This window comes from Arachis ipaensis, chromosome B3 (genome assembly GCF_059453495.1).
Source record: "Arachis ipaensis isolate K30076 ecotype BB chromosome B3, ASM5945349v1, whole genome shotgun sequence".
NCBI classification, from domain to species: Eukaryota; Viridiplantae; Streptophyta; class Magnoliopsida; order Fabales; family Fabaceae; genus Arachis; species Arachis ipaensis.
Window position 1 is genome coordinate 21506368 of NC_142438.1, and position 21073 is coordinate 21527440.

General features: G+C 39.4%; 1 long non-coding RNA gene across 2 annotated transcripts; it reads left to right on the forward strand.

Annotated features, from left to right (window-relative positions):
* Positions 1–17848: 17848 nt before the first annotated feature.
* LOC148570016 (uncharacterized) lies at positions 17849–20858 on the forward strand. 2 transcript variants are annotated; one of them, XR_015907104.1, is made up of 5 exons: positions 17849–18332; positions 19221–19416; positions 19946–20038; positions 20126–20271; positions 20438–20858. It is a non-coding gene; the product is annotated as an uncharacterized LOC148570016 (long non-coding RNA). The 2 variants fall into 2 exon arrangements; XR_015907103.1 differs by lacking the exon at positions 19946–20038 and having other exon boundaries at positions 17863–18332.
* The last annotated feature ends 215 nt before the right edge of the window (positions 20859–21073 follow it).

The following is a 21073-nucleotide window of genomic DNA, read 5'->3' on the forward strand; positions in this document are numbered from 1 at the left end:
TCATGTGAATCCCCACCTCCCGGTTACCAGAAATTATATTTGTGAGTAGCTTTGACTTGTATTTCTTGCATTACTGTTGCTTTGATTGGTTATGCCGATTTCACGACTAACTTGTTTACTTACTTGTTGCAGTGAAGATGTCTGCTTCGGTGACAGGGCTTGAGGGCTTGTACAAGACTTTCTTGGCGGACAGCGCTGATGAGAAGGCTGACGGGAAGCCGGAGAACCCTCCTGAGAACAAGGAGGATCAGGCGGTGACTTCACCCCGTGACACCGAGATGTCGGACAAAAATTCTGGCGGGATGCGCGTTTCTCCTTTTCATGAGGAGATGGCCGGCATCGGGCATTTGTCCTCCGCTCAACAAGTCGAGGATGATGACTTGAAGATTATCCCTACCCCCAAAAGGCAGAGGGCATCCTCCAGCCCTGAAGGAGCTCTCATCGTGATGGAGAGAAACTTCGACGCCGAGGCCTTTATAGACTCCCAGTTGTTTCTCGACACGAAGGATCACTTCCTTGGCACCGAGCTTGCGGGGCAGGCAAGGTGGATGTACCGCACCCTCCTCCGCGGTGCTGCAATAGCTCAAAAGGCCGAGTTCGAGCTGTCGGGGATGCAGTTGCTGCGTAGGAAGCTCGAATCTGCTACCAAGGCCAATAATGAATTAAAGACTCAAGTTGAAACGCTTCGGGAGCAGCTGTCCAAGACGGGGGAGAAGCTTAAGGCTGCCGAGGAGAAGGCCACGTCTGCCGAGGAGAAATTAAAGACCTCTGATGCCACCGTGTCCCGTCTAACAGAGCGAGAGATGAATTTGGAGAGCCAGCTCAATGCCGTGCAAGGTCGGGTGGTCGCTTTGGAGAAGGAACGTGATGTGGCCGTCTCGTCGGCTAAGGCTGCTCAAGCTGAGGCCGAAGAGCTTAAGAAGAAGCATAAAGAGATCGTGAAACAGGGAAAAAGCGCGATCTTCATGACTGAAGAGGCTCTCAAAGCCCAGGTGAAGATCGTGGCTCCTGATTTCGACACGTCGGCATTTGGGGTCTTTAAAACAATCAAGGATGGCAAGATTGTCGATATGCCCAAGATGTGATCTCTTTGTACTTTTGTATGGATTTGTGATTTTGTTGCAGATCTTGTGGAACTTACTTTTTGTTATACTTTAATAGTCGCTTGGTCGGCTTGTGATTATCATCTTTCTCTGCTTATCTGGTAGAGTTTTCGTTTTGTTTTGTTACTGTTTTGTCGGTGTAGGCTTGTCGCTCATGTTTGTTTACCATTATGTTGGTAACTCAGCGAAGCCAAGTCGTGGCTTTGCTATTGCCGTAGCCGTTTGTTATGGCTTTAACTTAGTTGGCTCCCGGGGTGATCAGTCCCGGGGAACCGTATCGTTGTCCTGCTTACCATACGTTATAGGGAACATGTTGTCGTGGGACGCATAAATGGGGGGAAAGTAAATGGGAAAGTAATTTTGACAAGTAAACATTAATCGACAGCTAAACAAGTCTATTGCCATGACAAGTATTTAAGAAAGTAAATCACTGAGCTCATCAGATCGCCTAATCGGCGTGTTTGAGCTAAGAATAAAACCTTCTCAGGTTACCTGCATTCCAGATTCTCGGGATTTCCTTGCCATCGAGCTTCTCCAATTTGTAGGCGCCCTTGCCAATTACTTCTTTGACCCTGTAGGGGCCTTCCTAGTTTGCCGCCAGCTTTCCTTCCCCTTGGGTCGGAAGCCCGATATCGTTGCGCCGCAGGACGAGGTTGTTTTGTTTAAACTCTCTCCTGAGCACTTTGGTGTTGTAGCGGAGGGTCATTCTTTGCTTTAGTGCTACTTCTGACAAATAGGCCATCTCCCTAGCCTCGTCTACTAGGTCCTTCTCTACAGCTTCTTCCACTCCCTTTAGAAGTAATCGTGGGCTCGATTCGCCGATCTCTACGGGTATCATTGCGTCTACCCCGTACGTCAGGCGGAAAGGGATTTCTCCTGTGGAGGACTGCTCGGTTGTACGGTAAGACCAAAGGACTGAGGCGAGTTCGTCGGCCCATGCACCTTTTTTATTATCCAGCCGCTTCTTGAGGCCCAGCAAGATGACCTTATTTGCGGCCTTGACTTGCCCGTTTGTCTGGGGATGCTCTATCGAAGAGAATTTCTGCTTTATGCCCAGTCCGGTAAGGAACTCCACGAACTTCTTATCAGTGAACTGCGTCCCGTTATCTGAGATAACGACTTCCGAGATGCCAAATCGGGTTATCACCTGCCTCCACATGAACTTTCGACAATTGGATGAGGATATACTGGCCAGTGGTTCAGCCTCTATCCATTTGGTGTAGTAGTCGATGGCAACTATGAGATATTTGACTTGCCATGGACCAACCGGGAAAGGTCCCAAGAGGTCGACTCCCCATTGTGCGAAAGGTCGGGAGGACGTCAGTAGGCTCAGCTCGGTAGCCGGTGCTTTGTGAAAGTTGGCATTCTCTTGGCACTTGACGCATTTCTTCACGAATTCTTTGGAGTCCTCCATCATTGATGGCCAGTAATATCCAGCTCGGATGAGCTTTCTTGCTAGGGCTTTGCCCCCGATCTGGTGACCACAGCACCCCTCGTGGACTTCTCTGAGTACGTAGTCCGTTTGGTCGAGATGCAGGCATTTCAGCAAGGGCTAGCTGAGTCCCTTTTTGAACAGTTGACCTTGTATGATCGCATATTTGGCCGCCTCCCTTCTTAACACTTTAGATGCCTTCTCGTCGTCAGGGAGTTTGTCGTTTTCTAGGAAATCAGTGATGTGGTCCATCTAGGAGGAGCCTATCTTTGTCATGTGAAGGGCAACTGCTGGTTCTTTTATCATGCCTTGAATGAGAGACCGGTTGCCGACTCCTAGTTTCGTGCTTGCCAGCTTGGATAGTAGGTCTGCCCATGTGTTCCTTTCCCTCAGAACATGCTGGATCGAGACCTCCTCGAATTGTTTGCTCAACTCTTTGACCTTTTCCAAGTACTTCTGTAACAGCGAGTCTCTGGCTTGGTAGCTTTCGTTCACTTGCGAGGTAACTACTTGTGTCACTACACACTTCCAGCCTCGTGGCTCCGACTTCCCGAGCTAGGGTTAAGCCGCCCAAGAAGGCCTCGTACTCCGCTTGGTTGTTCGATAATGAAAACTCGAACTTGATTTATTGTTCGTATATGACCCCGGCAGGGCTTTCTAAGATGATCCCAGCACCTCCGGACGTCTGGTTGGAGGCCCCGTCCACATGGAGCTTCCACCGTATGCCCGCTTCCTCGGTTGGGTCTCTCGTTACTTCCACCAGGAAGTCTGCCATTGCTTGCGGCTTAATCGCATGTCGAGGCTCATATCTCAAATCATACTGAGATAGCTCAATGGCCCAAGTCATCATCCTTCCCACTAAGTCGGGTTTTTGGAGCACCTGATGAATTTTCTGGTCCGTTCTCACGACAACCTGGTGACCTTGGAAGTATTGTCATAGTCTACGGGAAGAGGTCAGGAGTGCTAGTGCCAGTTTCTCTAACTTGCTGTATCTCAGTTCTGCTCCTTGCAGCGCTTTACTCACAAAGTAAATTGGATGTTGAACTTTCCCTTCTTTCCGCACCAAAACCACTGCCAGCGCTTCTTCCGTTATGGCTAGGTACAGGTAGAGTGGTTCTCCGACCTCGGGCTTACCGAGTACAGGTGGTGTTGCAAGGATCTCTTTGAAATGATTGAATGCTTCTTCGCATGCCGGGGTCCATTCAAATGCTATCCCCTTTCTCATCAGGTTGAAGAAAGGCAGGGCCTTCGCTGCCGACGCCCCAAGGAAGCGAGATAGCGCGGTGAGCCTTCCTGCCAGTCTCTGAACGTCTTTGACACAGCCTGGGCTCTTCAGTTGGAGTATTGCTTGGCATTTTTCAGGATTGGCTTCCACCCCGCTTTGGGTTATCATAAATCCTAGGAACTTCCTGGCCTTCATGGCAAAGGCACATTTGAGAGGGTTGAGCCTCATGCTGTGTCGTCGGAGGGCCGCGAACACATTTCCCAGGTCGCTTAGGAGGTCCTTAGGCCGGGTGGTCTTGGCAAGGATATCATCCACGTAGACTTCCACCGTCTTGCCTATGAGGTCACTGAATATCTTTTTCATCAACTTTTGGTATGTGGCCCCCACATTCTTCAGGCCAAAGGGCATTACCTTGTAGCAATAGAGTCCTCCCGGCGTTATGAACGCTGTTTTCTCTTCGTCTGGCCGGTGCATCGGTATCTGATTGCAGCCGAAATAAGCATCCATAAAGCTCAGATACCGGTACCTCGCCGCCGCGTCGACGAGCGCATCAATGTTGGGTAGGGCGTAGTAGTCCTTGGGACACGCTTTGTTGAGATCGGAATAATCCACACACATCCTCCATTTCCCATTGTGCTTTCTTACTAGAACTACATTCGACAGCCAGGTCGAGTAGTCGAGTTCCCGGATAAATCCCGCTTCGAGGAGGCTGGCCGTCTGCTTGGCCACCTCCTCTGCTCTTTCTTGTGACGTCTTCCTCCTTCTTTGAGCCACCGGTCTGGCCTTTGGCTTGATGGCCAAATGGTGTGACATGAGTTGGGGGTCTATCCCTGGCATGTTGGCCGGTGTCCAGGCAAATAGGTCGCCATTGGCCCTGATCATTTCCACTAGAGGCTCCTTCAGTTCGTGAGGGAGGTTTCTGTTCACGAAGGTGAACTTCTCCTCCGTGTCACCGACTCTAAACTTCTCTAGGTTCCCTTCTGGTTCCGGCCTGGGCTTGTCACTGACTCTGGCATCCAGGTCGGCGAGGAACACCCCTGACACTTCTTTAGATTTCTTTCTTAAGGAGAGACTGGCATTGTCGCAAGCGATTGCCGTTTCCAAGTCTCCTTTTACGGATCCCATAGATCTGTCTTCAGCGACGAACTTCATTACCAGCATCTTTGTACTGATCACTGCCCCGAGGTCGTTAATGGTTTTTCTCCCTAGGATGACATTGTAGGCCGTGGAGTCTCGTAGAACTACGAACTCAGCCATTATCGATCTTCGCCCCTGACCTTGTCCTATGGAGACCGGCAGGGAGATTATCCCGTCTGGCTTGATGAAGTGGTCGCCTAGCCCTACAACACCGTACTGGTAAGTCTTTAAGTCGGCATCCCGTAGACCCAAGGCATCAAACACGTTGCGAAACATAATATTCGAATTGCCCCAGTATCTACAAGGATCCGCTTGATGAGGCTGGTTCCCACTCTGGCCGTGATGACCATAGGGGGTTTTGCATGACCTCGTCGAACCATTGGTCCTCCGAGCCAAATGAAATGGATGGGAGCCTCTTGGAGCTTTGTACAGAGGATGAGGAAACCACCAGGACTTTGACGTCTTTCCTATGTGCCGACCTCGACCTTGGCGCCGCATTTCTTGCCGTTAGTACGTTCACTATAGTAAGGCCGTAGTCGTCGTCCTCCGGCTCTTGACGTCGCTTCACTGCACGGGTCTTGTTCTCCCCCTCGTGGTCACGGTTTCGTCTCCTCGGCTCCCTGATGAGGTGGGAGAATTCGGCTAGTTTTCTGTCCTTGATTGCTTGTTCCAGCGCGTCCTTCAGGTCGAAGCAGTCCTGCGTCTTGTGTCCATAGCCCTTGTGATAATCACAATAGAGGCTCTTGTTCCCCCCGGTTCGGTCCTTTAGAGGTCGGGGCTTCGACAAGATTTCCTTCTCGGCTATCTGCTGATAAACTTCTATGATGGGGACGGTGAGGGGAGTGTAATTGGTGAACTTTCCGACTCGAGGGAACGGCCTGGGTGTCTTGGTAGGACCGCCGTCTGGCGTGTTCCTTCTGCCTTTCTCCGCTACCGTACTGCCGGGGTTGATTGTAGGAGGGCTGCCGCTTGTTGGCAGCCACGACTTGACTGACTTCTTCATCATTAATGTATTCCCTAGCTACGCTTTGGATCTCCTGCATCGTCCATACCGGTCTCGTGGTAAGATGCTTTCTGAAGTCCTCGTTCAGGAGTCCGTTCGTCAAACACAGACTAACTACCGAGTCAGTTAACCCATCGATCTCCAAGCACTCGTCGTTGGACCGGTCTAGATATTTCCTGGTCGGCTCACCGGTCCTCTGAGTCATGCCGAGAAAATTGATTGGGTGCTTTGCCTTTGCAATTCTGGTGGTAAATTGGGCCAGGAAAGCGCGGCTAATGTCCGAGAACCTGGCTACCAAACCCTGCGGGAGGCTGTTAAACCACCGTATCGCAGGTCCTGCCAGAGTCACCGGGAAAGCGCGGCACCTCACCTCGTCTCCCACTCCCTTCAGGTTCATCCTAGTCTCGAAGGACGTAAGGTGTTCCTGTGGGTCCTGGGTTCCATCGTACCTCATGTTCGTCGGTTTATCAAAGTGCTTTGGTAACCGGACCTCGAGGATGGAACGATGAAATGGGGTGGTGCCTATTATCACGGGTTGCCGAGTTCTCCTTGATCTCTCCTCGCCGTTTTCCCGACCTTGCTCCGTGGCCCGCCTCCTTTCCAGTCGTGCGTATATGAAAGGGTCACGACGTCTCCTCGGGCGCTCCTCCTCCTCCCGGGCACTTTCAGACTCTGTTCGTGGGATGGGCGTTTCTCGGGAGTGACTCCTCGAAGGAGACCGGGAGCGGCTCGGTTCGGAACTTCGGTGACGGTGTTCTGATCCGCCAGTTGCTGCTCCAGATTTTGCATCCTATGGTGCAGCTCTTGCATTATTCTGGCGTTGTTGTCGCCTGTCCCTCCAAAGGGGCGTCTCTCTTGAGATCGCGAAGACGGCTCGGTTCGTCGCGGAGGGGATCTCGTGCGTTCCCCGGAGGAAGCCACCGAGGCTTCTCCTCTGTGATCAGCCTCGCGGCTTGTGCCCCTAGGGTCCCGTGCGACGTCCATTCAGGCGCTGGATTCCCACAGACAGCGCCAATGTGCGGTAGGTCGGATACCGGATGGTTCGGAAAGATCTTCGGGTCGGTTGGTGGGGTGTGGCCTGGATTCGAGTCTCGAGGGGTGAAACTGGAGCAGCCGACTTTCTGAGCTCTTCGTGTGGAAGGGGTGGCACCTGCAAAGACACTCCGGCGCTCTAGTCAGTCAAGTGTGCAGGCGAAAAGTGAGAGAATGGTATGTGACGTACCTTGGGGGAGGGATAGGACCCTCCCCATATATACCATGTCAGAGGTGGGTCCCATAGGAGCAGACCCACCTTCCCCGAAGCTTCCTTCACACAGCTGTAGCAGTGAGTTGTCAGGGACGCGTGTCAGGGTCAACGATTGGCGCCTCGCACCCGACCGTTCGGGTCGGGTGGTCCACGAGTCAGATCGGCCCGCAAATGGTCTGGGACAGGCCGTAACAGTATCCTAAGTGATTTTGGAGGAAAAAATAACTAACCAGTTCTTGAATACCTATTTAATACTATCCTTTGTTATTTTGTGCTGTATCCATTACACCCCTCTCCCATAAAAAAAAATAAAGCGCTTATTCCATTGATTCAATGTGGGGTTATGCGTGAACTGTGAGAAAAGTCTATAGTCAGCACAACGAGAAAAAATTAAACCATGACTTATCGTTCCACACAGCTTTATTCCATTGATTCAATGTGGGGTTGTGCATGAACTGTGATACTCTCTATTCACAGAGTAAGAAATATCGGGACGTATCACGGTAAGATACTAAAGCGCTCCAACCACTGAATTAATCATGGAACGGTAGAGCTTTGGGTCATGGAACGTACAATTCAAAATCATTCTTGTGCAGTTTAAGTGAGGTCACCATTGGAGTTGGTAAGGGATTGGCCTCATCCATGCCAGCCATTCGTAGAACTTCTAATACATATTTATGGTGTTAGAGAAGGTATAGTTAAACAATGTATATTGTGAACAACGGTTTAAAATAAATATAAATATAAATTTAAAATTCAGATTCTTAATTAATTAAATAATTATTAACATATTTTAAAATTTTAAAAATTAGGATTAACACCTAAATTCATTCACACTATATACGGTTACTCCTAATCCCACCATAATCTTATTTCTGATATTTGCGGCATAGACCACATAGTCCCTCTCCAATACCCCTATCACAATTTGTTGTCGTTGCCGAAGACAGATATTCAGACGTAGTAGAACGTTGCTGTTCCTCATCACTCCGTTTAGATGTAGTAGAAGCCTGCAGTCTGTGCCGACGCCGTCTGTCTCATGCTGAAGCCGTCATTTGTCCTCTTATGGACGAAGTTCTTCTGTGATAGTGAAAAACAAGGAAACATTTGGGAGAAGAAGACATCAAAAACACATACAATTGTGGGTTAATAACGTGGATCAGTGTGGGATTAACATAGGGAACTTAGGAAATATGATATGTGCGTGAATAATTATAGGTACTCAAACCAAAAACTACGCCACAACAAAGGTAGCTATTTCTTTTCCTTTGGGAATAACAAAACAAAACTCTTTCTTTCTTTTTTATAGAGAAATGAGAATGGTGGGTGATGCTAATGGTGATAGATTATTGTTGTTCACGTCCTCTTCGCTCCTTGATTGTTATTTATTTTATTAGGTATATAGATGGTTATTTTTATTATAAAGTGAATGTTTATTTAATTTGGATTGGATTTAATTATGTATATTGAAATTTACTGGATGTTCATTTTGTTAGCTATGTAGATGGTTACTTTTCATTCTAAAGTGGATGTTTATTTAATTTGGATTTGATTTAAGTAGATATAATAAAATTTGATAGATGTTCATTTTACTATGTATGTTAATGGTTATTTTCATTTTAAATCGACGGCTTAATGAATAAAAAGCTCAGCGGCGCTGAGGCTGACGAGTGAGGAAAGGACCGACGGTGCAGTGAGGGTTTTGGGAGAAGTATGCGGCGGTAAAAGGGTTAGAAGGTGAATGGTAAAGTGTAAAAGGTGAAAGTAAAATTTTTGGGAGGACAATTTGTAATGGGCTTTTTTTTTTCATCTTCTGTGGGACGGAAGTTGTAACACCCTTACTATCAGAATGTCACGCTTCCGGCTGCGCCACTCTGATAGCAAGAAGTATTATGACGACTTCATATACTTAATAATATAATGGGAGCCTTTTGCTCGAAACCGTACCGCTGATTTTCTTTGAAAACTGAGAAAAACTACTTTGTCTTGAAAACAAACAAGCATGTACCAATATACATAACTTATTACTCAAGTAGCCTATACATATTATATACATACTAACTCATACAAATCGTATCTCTCTTACAAAATTATAATATTAATAGCGAGGGAAGAATAATAATAACTGAACTAATACATCCATATCGTATAAGTTACACTCAACAACTATTCATAAGCTTCTTCGTCCATTTCCTGAAAAGAGAAGTCTGTAGGGGGTGAGAACCTAACCACATGGTCTCAACACAGATTTTTAGAATTTGTTATAAGAAGATATTTAGTAGGAAAACTGTTTTTCAAACTTAGTGATTAAGTATCCAGAAATCCCAAAACTCAGTTTTTCCTATAAAAGAAAATTAAAAGTTTCCTAACAGTATGAATGACCAATCTGTTCTAAACATAGGTTCATTAAGTCTATGCTGAACCAGCTTGATTTTTCATACTTTACTAAATCTCAATCGGAAGCCAATCACACCATCAACCAACACTATCATCAATTCAACACCAAAACTTAATCTCAAAGTACCACACCAGAACAAACACAGGCAAAACAGACAAGAAAAACACAGGTATAGATAGTAGTTATAGCAAGTAGCTCATATAGCAGTTAAAGATAGTTAAGCAGATAGGCAAACCAAAACAAATTCAAAACTAAACAAAGCAAACAAATGCATATGATGAATGCCTATTCTACGACTGATGATATCATCTGTCAGTTATATAGCCAACCCGACACGTCCTGGTAGCTAACCATGGACTGAAACACCCATGCAGAGCAAGTGGGTTTGAGCTACAATCCCCTTGCTACTACCCACTTAATCCAGAACCAGTGGAATAACCACTACTGTGACTACTACCCAGGCGGGTGTTTAAAAGCTCAACCTGGAGCAAGTGGAATAATCCATTACTGCTGCTACTATTCAGGCATCACAATCACTTACCTGGAGCAAATACAAATCTCATTTTCACATTCATTCTCATTGTCATTCAATTATTCAAAAATCATACTCAAAAATCAATCTTCATTCTCATACTCATTCTCATCATACCACTTATTACTTTCTTCAATAATTCAAATTCAAAATATAACTCATTCGTCAATCTAACATGTAATGTCCTGGGAAAGCCGAAGGCAATCCTAGAACTTCCAACAGATATATCAAAGCTTATAAATAGGCTAAATCATAAATGGCAATTGACTAAAAATCTTCAGTCTAACTAATACTTCCCTTTCCAAATCCTTCAGACCTCCCAACCACCAGCAGTAATATAATATGGCAAACACAATTATATCAGACAAGGAGATATACAAATAGGAAACAGATACGGCATTTAAACAATTAGCAAGTAATATGCAGTCAACTAGGCAATTTCAAACAATTCACATAATATGCACATGATATATGCCTGTCCTAATGGCTGATGAGTCTCATCTGTCGGTTATAAAGCCAAACCGACAAGTCCTGGTAGCTAACCATTGGACTGTCCCTCTGTCGTGCATCCCCAACTCGAGTTATTCACAACATAAATCATAATTCATATCCAACACCCTCACTGGTGTATATTCACGGGGGCGAGCTCATCCGGAACTTTCACAGTGTCCGGCCACACTTACGACATAGGGTCAGCAGAGTATCGAGTCTCCACCTGAGCACATGGTGGCTAGCCATTGCTTTTTTCCAGGGAAACTCGTATCTCAGATAGTGGAAGTGCAACATTCACATTTCATTCAATACGCATATATGCAATCATACTCAGCCATAATTCAATAATGGCTCAGCCATAATTTGGCAATAACTCAGCCATCTGGTGCATAATTCAATCCATAACCAGCAAATTCATTAACAGTTACAGCCCTTCGGCTCATGGCATATAAAGCACTTCCACCACCATCCTCCGTATCTCATACAATTCTCTTTGATCATCATTGATCATTAATTCTCCCCTTCTTTCATTGACAAGTTACCATATTTTCCTAGACCTTCCCATTGCTAGGCATATTATAAAGTTTTAAGACATAAGGGGTGAGATCGGAGGCTTAGAAGTTTGGAATTTGGCTTTGAAAACTCAAAAATCAACTTTGGGATGAAAATGGGGTCACGCCTGGAAAGCCAACAAGTCATAGTGACGCGTATGCATCACCCACGCGCACGCGTGGGTGGGAGAACAGCCAAGTGATGCCTGCGCGTCAGCCACACGTATGCGTGGCTGCGGTTTGTGCCCCACGCACAAAACCAGTGCAGTTTCTCGCACAACTCTCTGGAATTTGGCTGGGCAATTGATTCAGCTCATCGACGCGTACGCGTAGGCCAGGCGCACGCGTGGGTAGTGAATATTTGAAAACGACGTGTGCGCGTCGGCCACGCTTACGCGTGGGAGTGCGTTCTGCCAAAAATTTTACTAAGTTAAAAAGCTGCATAATTCACAGTTTCAAACCCCGATCTTCCGACGGGCAGAAGTTCTCCGTTTCAAATCATTTTTCATCCGTTCTTCAAACGGCATAAACATCCCGGATCCAATTTTATTTCTAAATAAGTTTGGCACAAATCGGGGATCCGAAGTCCATGTTATGCTCCGTCAAAGTATGCCCAAAAATCACATTTTCATACAAAACCACAAAGTGCCATTTTCAAAACAAACCAATTTCAACCCTTTTCAAAATCAACCAAAATATGCCAAAAATCAACCTCAAGCCTCCTCAACTCATATATTAACATTTTTATCAAAAATCACAAATCACCATCCCACCATTTTAACCAATCTCAATCTAATAACTCAATTTCAAACACATTATCACATCATACATCCTTCCTCATACCAATTTCCAACAACACTATTTCCAATCAACTATCATTACATACAATTAATACCATTCTCACCATCAATATGGTTTCACCCACAATTCAACCTCAGTCAATCATTAAACATATTTTAACACATGCATACCTCTCATGCATCATACCATCATAATACCAATTTTCATTAATCACATACATAACCACACAATTTCTTTCAACCATTCAACAACATCAACCATTCAAATCCTATCTTAGGGCCTCTAGCCTAAGTTTCACACCACATTACATTTTAGATACAGAAAATCGAGAACATACCTTAGTCGCTTTTCCGCTTAACCCGGAATACCTCCAAATCACTTTTCACAAGCTCTCAAAATTTCAACACCTCCAAGAACATATTTTTAGCACACAAGAGCCCTTTTCCAAGCTTTCCAAAACTTTAATCAAGCTCCAACACACATATATATACTTCCTAAACCACAATACCACATTCAAACACAACAACTCAATACCCAAACATCATGAACCAACAATTTCCATTAGGGTTAAGAATCTTACCACACCCAAGGATCAAGGAGATAAGATTAAGCCTCTCCTTCAAGCTAGTTGGATCCTATAACATCAAAAAGTCCAAAATCTCCACACTTTTTCTCCAAAAATTTGAATTTAAGGCTGAGAAAACTAGACTAAAATCGTGGCTTACCTCAAAAATAAAGTAGTGAGTTTTTTAGAGCTCGTCGCGGTGAACGCGTGGCCGCAAATGGTGCGGCAATCGGAGCTCTAGATCAAAAGTTATGGTGGGTTGAAGATCAAGTGAGAGTTAGAACTTTGAGAGAGTGTTCTTCCCCTCCCTTACTCCATTTCAGCGTGTTTGAGGGTTTAGAGAGGAGAGAGAGTGCTGTTTTTAGGGTTTTAGGTTTAGTTTAGTTGGGTCAAGAGCCCAATATGGGTCCGGTTGGTTCGGTTTGGTCCGTTCGATCTAATCTTGGACCGATTTCTATAAAATTGGTATCAAAATTCTCGTTTCAATCTCCTCTATCATATTAAGCCATAAAAATCACATTTTTAGCTTTTTAGAATAAATTCTCGTTGATGGACTAATTAGTCATTAATTAACCGGATTTTACAGCGATGAAGATGAGCGTCGACGAAGAGGAATGCGGCGTTGTGGATGAGCGCCGAGGAGGAAGGTGGCGTCGAGGATGAGTGCCGATGAGGATGGTGGCACAGATGAATGGCGGAGGATGACGAACCACAGACGGCATGCGCTTGTGGGTTTTTTATGTGCGGCGAATGTGACTTCTCTGCTTCTTTCAGGGTTTTGTATGGTATTAGTTAATAATTAGATAGTTTAAGGTTTATTTTAGAATTTTAAAATTAAAATTTTGAATTTTAATTAATTTGATTTTTAGACGTATATTTAAATTGTAATATATTAATAATTAAATATATATTAAATCTAAAATAGAAATTTAAAATTTAAATTTTAAATTCTAGTTTTATTTAATTTGTATTTTGAATGTATATTTAATTTTAAAAAAATACTAAATTTATTCATAATTTTTAGATGTGTTTATTTTATTTTTTTTAATTATTGTAATAAAAAATTAAATATTATACCATTTTTAAAGAATACCTAATTGAATTATTTGGCTTTATCCCATAAACAGTCATAACCCTCAATTCAAACTTAAAATGCATCATAAACAGTAAAATAAATTAGCTACCAAATTTTGGATGACAATAGGACTTATTGCTTAGGAAACTTTCAGTTGTAGATTCAACTCATCTCCATTTCTGTATGATTCAGAACAATTCCTTGTCAGTCTCTTAGCTTTCATCCTCTTGTACTTTTAAATTTCTTTTTTGTCTGTGGTAGAAATGCTTCAATTTGATAGAAAGAACATGGATTCTTCAATTTCCTCCTTATTGTAAGGTTCTAGCACTGCTTCGCTTTCTATCAACAGAAAATAACACAAAAATTCATTCATTTCATTTCAAGGCCAAATCATTCCAACTAAAAATCTTGGATTACGAGTATTATAATACAAAAGAGAGGTCGCCAGTATATATTATATAAACAATAACAATAATGAATGTATCAGTTAAATATGATTAAAGCGTTAAAATGAGTTAAATTCATTTTTTTTATCCGTTTAAATAAGTAGAGTTAAATGGCTCAATTTACGTATTAAACAGATGGCCCACATTATCCAACTCAATTGAAAAAAATCCGACTCCACAGAAATCAGATTTAGAGAATTATTAAGCTGTGAGTCTATTGATATGCATAATTCATCTAAAAGAATACGACCCAAAAAATGGCTCGACCGAACACAAATCATAAACAACACAAAACTCTCAGTCACTCATTCGCTCAAAATTCAAAATTGAGAAAAAGAGAAGGTAAAGCACTCTAGAGCAGTTCTTATATCCCTTTATTTTTCGTTCTAATTTTTTTATAGCATTTGATGAGCTTAGTATTCTAATAACTAAGATAGCTTTTTTTTAACAAAATATAAAAATTTTATTTTGTATAAGAATGTGCAAACTCTTATTTATGCTGGTAATTTGATCCATGGGTTCATATTACATTGGTTTAGTTTTTTTATTTTTATTTGTTCTTATTTTATGGAGGTTAAATTTGAGTGTAAAAATGAGAATGACAAAGAAAATTATGAAAATAAAGAATTAAAGCGGATTTAATTTAACATAAGTTTTTTATATTTTATTAGTATTATCGAATTATTTCAAACCTTTTCATTCTTAAATTTTTTTTACCATTAAGTCACTAAATTTTGTTTGATAATTTATTCTTCTTGCAATTACAGGTGTTGGATTAATTTGGTGGAATAGATAAAAGATTTTAGAATTACATTGTTTGTTGTTTTTATAATATAGGGTAAAGTACTAAATTGGTACCCTAGGTTTGGGCGTAATTCTGTTTTGTTCCTTAAGGTTTAAAATGTTCTATTTAAATTCAAAAAAGTTTCATTTAGCATCAAATTAGTCCCACAATGAGGTCAAAATTAAATAATTAACAAAATGTCCTACATAACATAAGTACAAGAACAAAATCGATAATCTGGAGAACAAGTACAAGCTCCAGAGGCATAAAATCAACCATTGATACATCAATACATTTATTTATTATTTTTTTATAATATAAATAAAATATTTTCTATAAAACTAAAGAAAATGATAAATAAATGTATTGATGCATCAATGGTTGATTTTGTGCCTCTGGAGCTTGTACTTGTTCTTCAGATTATCGATTTTGTTCTTGAACTGTTGTTATGTAGGACATTTTGTTAATTATTTAATTTTGACCTCACTGTGGGACTAAATTGATGCTAAATGAAACTTTTTTGGATTCAAATAGAATACTTTAAATCTTAAAGACCAAAACAGAATTACGCTCAAACCTAGGGGACCAATTTAGTACTTTACCCTATAATATATTTGCATGTCTTGGAATCTATTACATACTTCCTTTTTCTTTTTGTGTGGCTTGTGATGTTGTTATGTAGGTTTCTAATACTTTGCTAAACCTATGAGGGGAATCAAATGTGAGACGGGTTCAAAAACTAATGCCTAAGTGTGTTTATTGGAATTTTAATTTTTTTAGCCAAACATGATAATTTTTTTTCTTAAAAATGGACAACAGTCTTTCTCCTTAAAGTTGGACTTTTTTAAAAAAAATTAAAATAAAAAAATAAATAATAAATAAATGAATTCGATTATATAACTCACAAATTTAAATAATTTATATCTAAATAGGACAGATTGACTCTCTGGCCCCTAAGTATAATATGTTTTCACTCTCATAAAAAAATGTGAAATACATAACAAGTAAGAAGACACTTTTATAATTTTGTGTGTAAAAGAAGTGAAATTTTATCTCAAAATTATTAATCTTATCCATTTTATCAATTATCTTTTTTTTTACAAAGTTAATTTTTTTATTCTTAATTTAAAGCAAAAAAATTAGCTAAAAAGGTAATATATTGGACCACTTTGTGTTTTACAGTAATGAATTAATTATTTGTAACTATATAAGTACTTACACAAAACAAGAGAATAAATAAAGGCCATTAATCAAGATAACAAACATATATACGGTTTTAAAAAAAAAAAACAACTTTATAAAAGGAGAAGAAGAAAATAATAAAAAAAACATACACATACATAAAAAAAAAAAGAAAAAGCTACAATATGTATGAAAACTCTAGGAAAATGATATTCGTAATCCACTTTTGGAATCTACACTTTTATTAAAAAAAAACAATCATTTTCCATTTTTAATTCTGATGTTTTATTTTTAGAATTTTATAAAAAAAAGTAAAAAAAATGAAACATTATATTTTATTTATATTTACTATCTTCATATTTTCATTCACACAACTCAAAAAACAAAAAATATTACAACTGAAACATAAAATGAAAACATACAAACCAAACACCTCCTCTCTTTTGTTTTTTGTCTAAGTCTTGTTCTATGGGACAGGGTAGGACTTGTCATGACACATACACTTATAAGCCAATGGACATGGCTCAGCTTCTTTAATGCGTGCACAAGAGGTCACCATCACCAACCGGCATGGCGAGCATGATCCACAGGCATGAGAGCAATCTGGCAATTTAGATCCTGCCAAAACCATTGTTTTTGGTATTGCTATTCCTTTTTAGGAATCAGTAAAACTCTTGGTCATCATCAAAGTTTTTGAAAGAATAATGCCTCAATGATTGAGCATTTGATTACTGGTATTCTATTTCGAAACTACTCAAATTTTATAAAAAAAAAAATGATTATCTGTATAGTATATAAATCAATAAATAATCGATAATAAGTTGATTAATTGCTTTTTGGCTAAAGATTGAAATGTTGAAGGAAAAATTCTCAACACAAGTATGAGAATAGAACAATCAGGCAGCAGTAAAACTCACAAAATACTCTACTGCAAACAACTAAAACTCACGTAAATACATCCAAAACTCAGTGAAAAATATAAATACTTCTAAAATACAGAAATTGCACATGCAAAAATAATTTAACATTGTAATATATATGAAAATCTCTTCAGGCCATTTTATTCGATTTTTAATTTAAAAAAAAAAAGAAATTTATATAGAATAATAAGAAGAGTAATGGTGTCAGAGAATGCGCAAAGAAAAACTCTATGAACAGGGACCCATCCAAACCATAGGTACGTTTTCGGCGTGGATGAACGGCGACAAGGAGGAGGAAGGCGGCGATGAAGATGAGCGTTGACGAAGAGGAATGCGGCGTTGTGGATGATCACCGAGGAGGAGGAAGGCGGCGTCGAGGATGAGTGCCGAGGAGGAAGGTGGCGCGGATGAATGACAGCGGAGGATGACGAACCACGGACAGCATGCGCTTTTGGGTTTTCGATGTGGGGCGAATGTGACTTTTTGGCTTCTATCAGAATTTTGTATGGTATTAATTAATAATTAGATAGTTTAAGGTTTATTTTAAAATTTTAAAACTAAAATTTTGAATTTTAATTAATTTGATTTTTGGATGTATGTTTAAATTGTAATATATTAATAATTGAATATATATTAAATTTTAAATAGAAATTTAAAATTTAAATTTTAGTTTTATTTAATTTATATTTTGAATGTATATTTAATTTTAAAAAGACACTAAATCTATTTATAATTTTTAAATGTATTTGTTTTATTTTTTTTTAATTATTATAATAAAAAATTAAATATTGTACAATTTTTAAAGGATACCTAATTGAATTGTCTGGCTTTATCCCATAAATCGGCATAACCCTCAATTCAAACTTAGGAATTTCATATTCCCATCTTAAAATTTCTGGGAATGTTCTATAATTCTCCCAACCACACACACCTTTAGTGTTTATGATGCATTTTTATGTGTGATTCAAAGTTGAAAAAAAATTCTAAGATAACTTTTATTCCTTGGAATTGAATTCCCATCTCCCCCGTTATCTCTCATTCCATTGGAATGTAAATAATGAAATAAAAAGACTAAATTATCCCTATTATTTAATACTAAGCTTCACCTTCTTCTTCATTTTTCTCTGGAGAATGAAACCCTAGCAGAGCAATTTTTTTCCCACCGGAGCCGGCACCGACACTGCCGTTACTCTAAACAGAAGATTCGTCTCCTTCTCTTCTCCGATTCATGTTCGCACTGCTTTTCTCTGTGAATTTTTTTCGAATCTCATATTAAGGTTTGAGTTTTTTCCTAAAACAGTGGAGGCTTCACCAACGCCACCGCCATCGGAGCTACGCCGGCGCCACCGTTACCCTAAACGGAAGACTGTTTTCCTTCTCTTCTTCGAGTTCATGTTCGCATTGCTTCTCTCTGCGATTCTCTTTGAATCTCTCATTAAGGTTTGGGTTCTTTTTATGCTTTCTACATCATATTACACTAATTTCCTATAATAGACTGCTAATTTGATTAGTTATTTTTTATTTTGCTTGATTTCTTATACGCTTTCTGTGATTGTGTTGCATGCAAACATGTTTGATGATTTGCTTCAATAAAGAGTTTAAGTTTGTGACATATTTTTACATGCTTAATTTGGCTTGAATCTGACAAAAACATATTTTTACATGCTTAATTTGCCTCAATAAAGAGTTTAAGCTTATGGTTTCTTTTCTTGAATTTGACAAAAACATATTTTTACATGCTTAATTTGGCTTGAATGACTGCTCAATCTTTCTCATCTCCCCTTTGTTTGCTGCTCTGCTACCTCCTCTGTTTAAGTCTTCACTTCTTTTCTCATTTAGAATCTTCTTATATAACTTGCAAAGCATTTACTTTCATTTCTTATCTTGTTGCATATTAAGGATCTTGTTCGATTTTATGTTGGTTGAAATGAAGTAGTTGTAGCTTAGGAACTTATGATATTAGCATAATAGTAGTAGTAGTAAAGTTCCTAATTGCTACTTTGTTTTCATTTATGTCCAAAATCAATCTCTTTAAAAACATGCTAATTTTTGTTCCTTTTTTCTGCCTTCTTTTATTATTATCTTTAATTCTCTGCCAATCTGTTGTTGAAATGCAATACAACAATAAATTTAGATTTCAAGGGATTTTTCAGTTTTTCATTTCAAGTCTAAATTTAAACCTGGCATATTAGAGTAGAATTATTATTCAAAGAGTAGAAATTATTCTTATTTATTAATTTGATTGTTAAAAAACTAAAACAATTCCTGCATTGCATACTCATTTGGCTTGATCTTGTCATCTATGACTTGCTCCATTTCCTCCATCAGGTGATGGAGTTTCATTATCCTTCTTCTCTTCTCTAAGTAATTGGCAAAGCACCTCTTCATATGGTACTTACTCTGCCTCAATGCATCCTGCATGTTCTCCGTTATGGAATTCGTGCGCTTCAACTTCGGTGCTGAAGAAGAAGTAGCAGCCATTTATGAGAAAGTTCCTGATCACAAAACAATAGCTCGTCTTCAGGTTCGTGTCAGCTCTTTGTTATTTGCTTTTCATTTAACACTAAAACTATACTCTACTTGTTGACTATTTGGTATTTATGTTAAACAAAGTAGAGGGTAGATTCAAGATTCACATGTACATAACTGATAAAGAAAAAAAAAATGGGGGCAGGGAAGGAAAATTACATGTGACAAAAAGAGAGACACTTAAGAAATAATTAAATCATTGATAAGAGAGTTGAAAGAGAAGGATGTGTGAATTGAAAAAGGGGTGCATGAGACAGACTACTCTGCTGTTTATATTATGAATACGAAAGGCCACCTTAACATTAACATTGACATAGATAGAAAGATAGATATATAGAATTATAGATAGATATATGAAGTGAAATGAAGAAAGGACAAAAGGGGATGTGTGTCTTTGATTGCATTGTGAACTAAACTTGATGGCCATAATTTTAGAACCGTACAGTTACAAAAGTTGGAGAATTAGCAGTGCAAAAGACCTGAGAGCTCTATGCTGTATTATATATATATATTTTTTATTTCAGGAATTTGGCTAATTATGCTGTTATGGCCACAATTGGCTTTTACCTCCATTAATATGCAGACATTGTTTATACTAAAAAATTAGTAACTGAAAGGTAGGTTGTGTTGGAAATAAATTTTATGACTACGATTTAATTTTTTTTTATGTTATTTTATATGGTTAATTGTTTAAATTTTTTCAGGCTGTTTTCTTCAACACACGTTATCTGACAAATTGATTTCACATCTTTGAAACCAAATTCAGTAGTTGGCAGATGCAAAGGATATATTGGAAGGCATTCAAGATGTAAAAGGTGTTAGTTTTCCTATATTAACTCCAAACCTCAAAGTAAGATATATATGCTTTAAAAATTATTATTGCCAATCAGCCATTTGACTGGTTTAAACTCTGTTTATTTTATTTGTCAAATAACTTGCTAAATTCTGTGGTTTGAATTCTGTTTATTTCTTTTGCTGAACTTTGCGATTTGAATTCTGTTTATTTTATTTTTTAGCATACCATTCATGATGGAGGAGATGTTCCGGTCTATGAGTGATATCAGACTATCAAATATGGAAGTGGATCCACCACCAATCTTCAGTCAAAGGTCTGATTTCCAATTCTTGCTGCAAGACATTGAAAGTGATTCTCAGTAACCTAGCAAAACTTTAGTGTTCATACACAGTTATACTTTCTGATTTTTATTGATTTGATTTGAGTTTGATGTGAGGAGTGTAAATTGAGTGAAGAGGTGAGGGATTCTAATTATTTTTTTGTATCTATTCTTTTTCATTTATTTTCTGGAAGTTTCCTATTTTTTATTCTTCTAGGGCTTCTTTTCAAGAAGAAGGAAGACCACGGTGAAATTTGATATTGTTATACAGTATAACTTTTGAAAGGAATGAAATGAAGGAAGGCTGAATTTTTGTTATGTATATTTGATTTGATATTGTTTTTAATACATATGTGTTTAGAAAGGTAGAGATTTGTTTTGTATAAGTTCAATTATGAATTATGAGACAAATTATGGATTACGTGATTTTTTTTAATTTAGATAAGTATTTGTGCTAATTTTAGTTGTAATATTTGTTATTAGGGATATTTTAGTAAATTTAATTGTGATAATGTTAATTTTAATTAAAGGTATTGT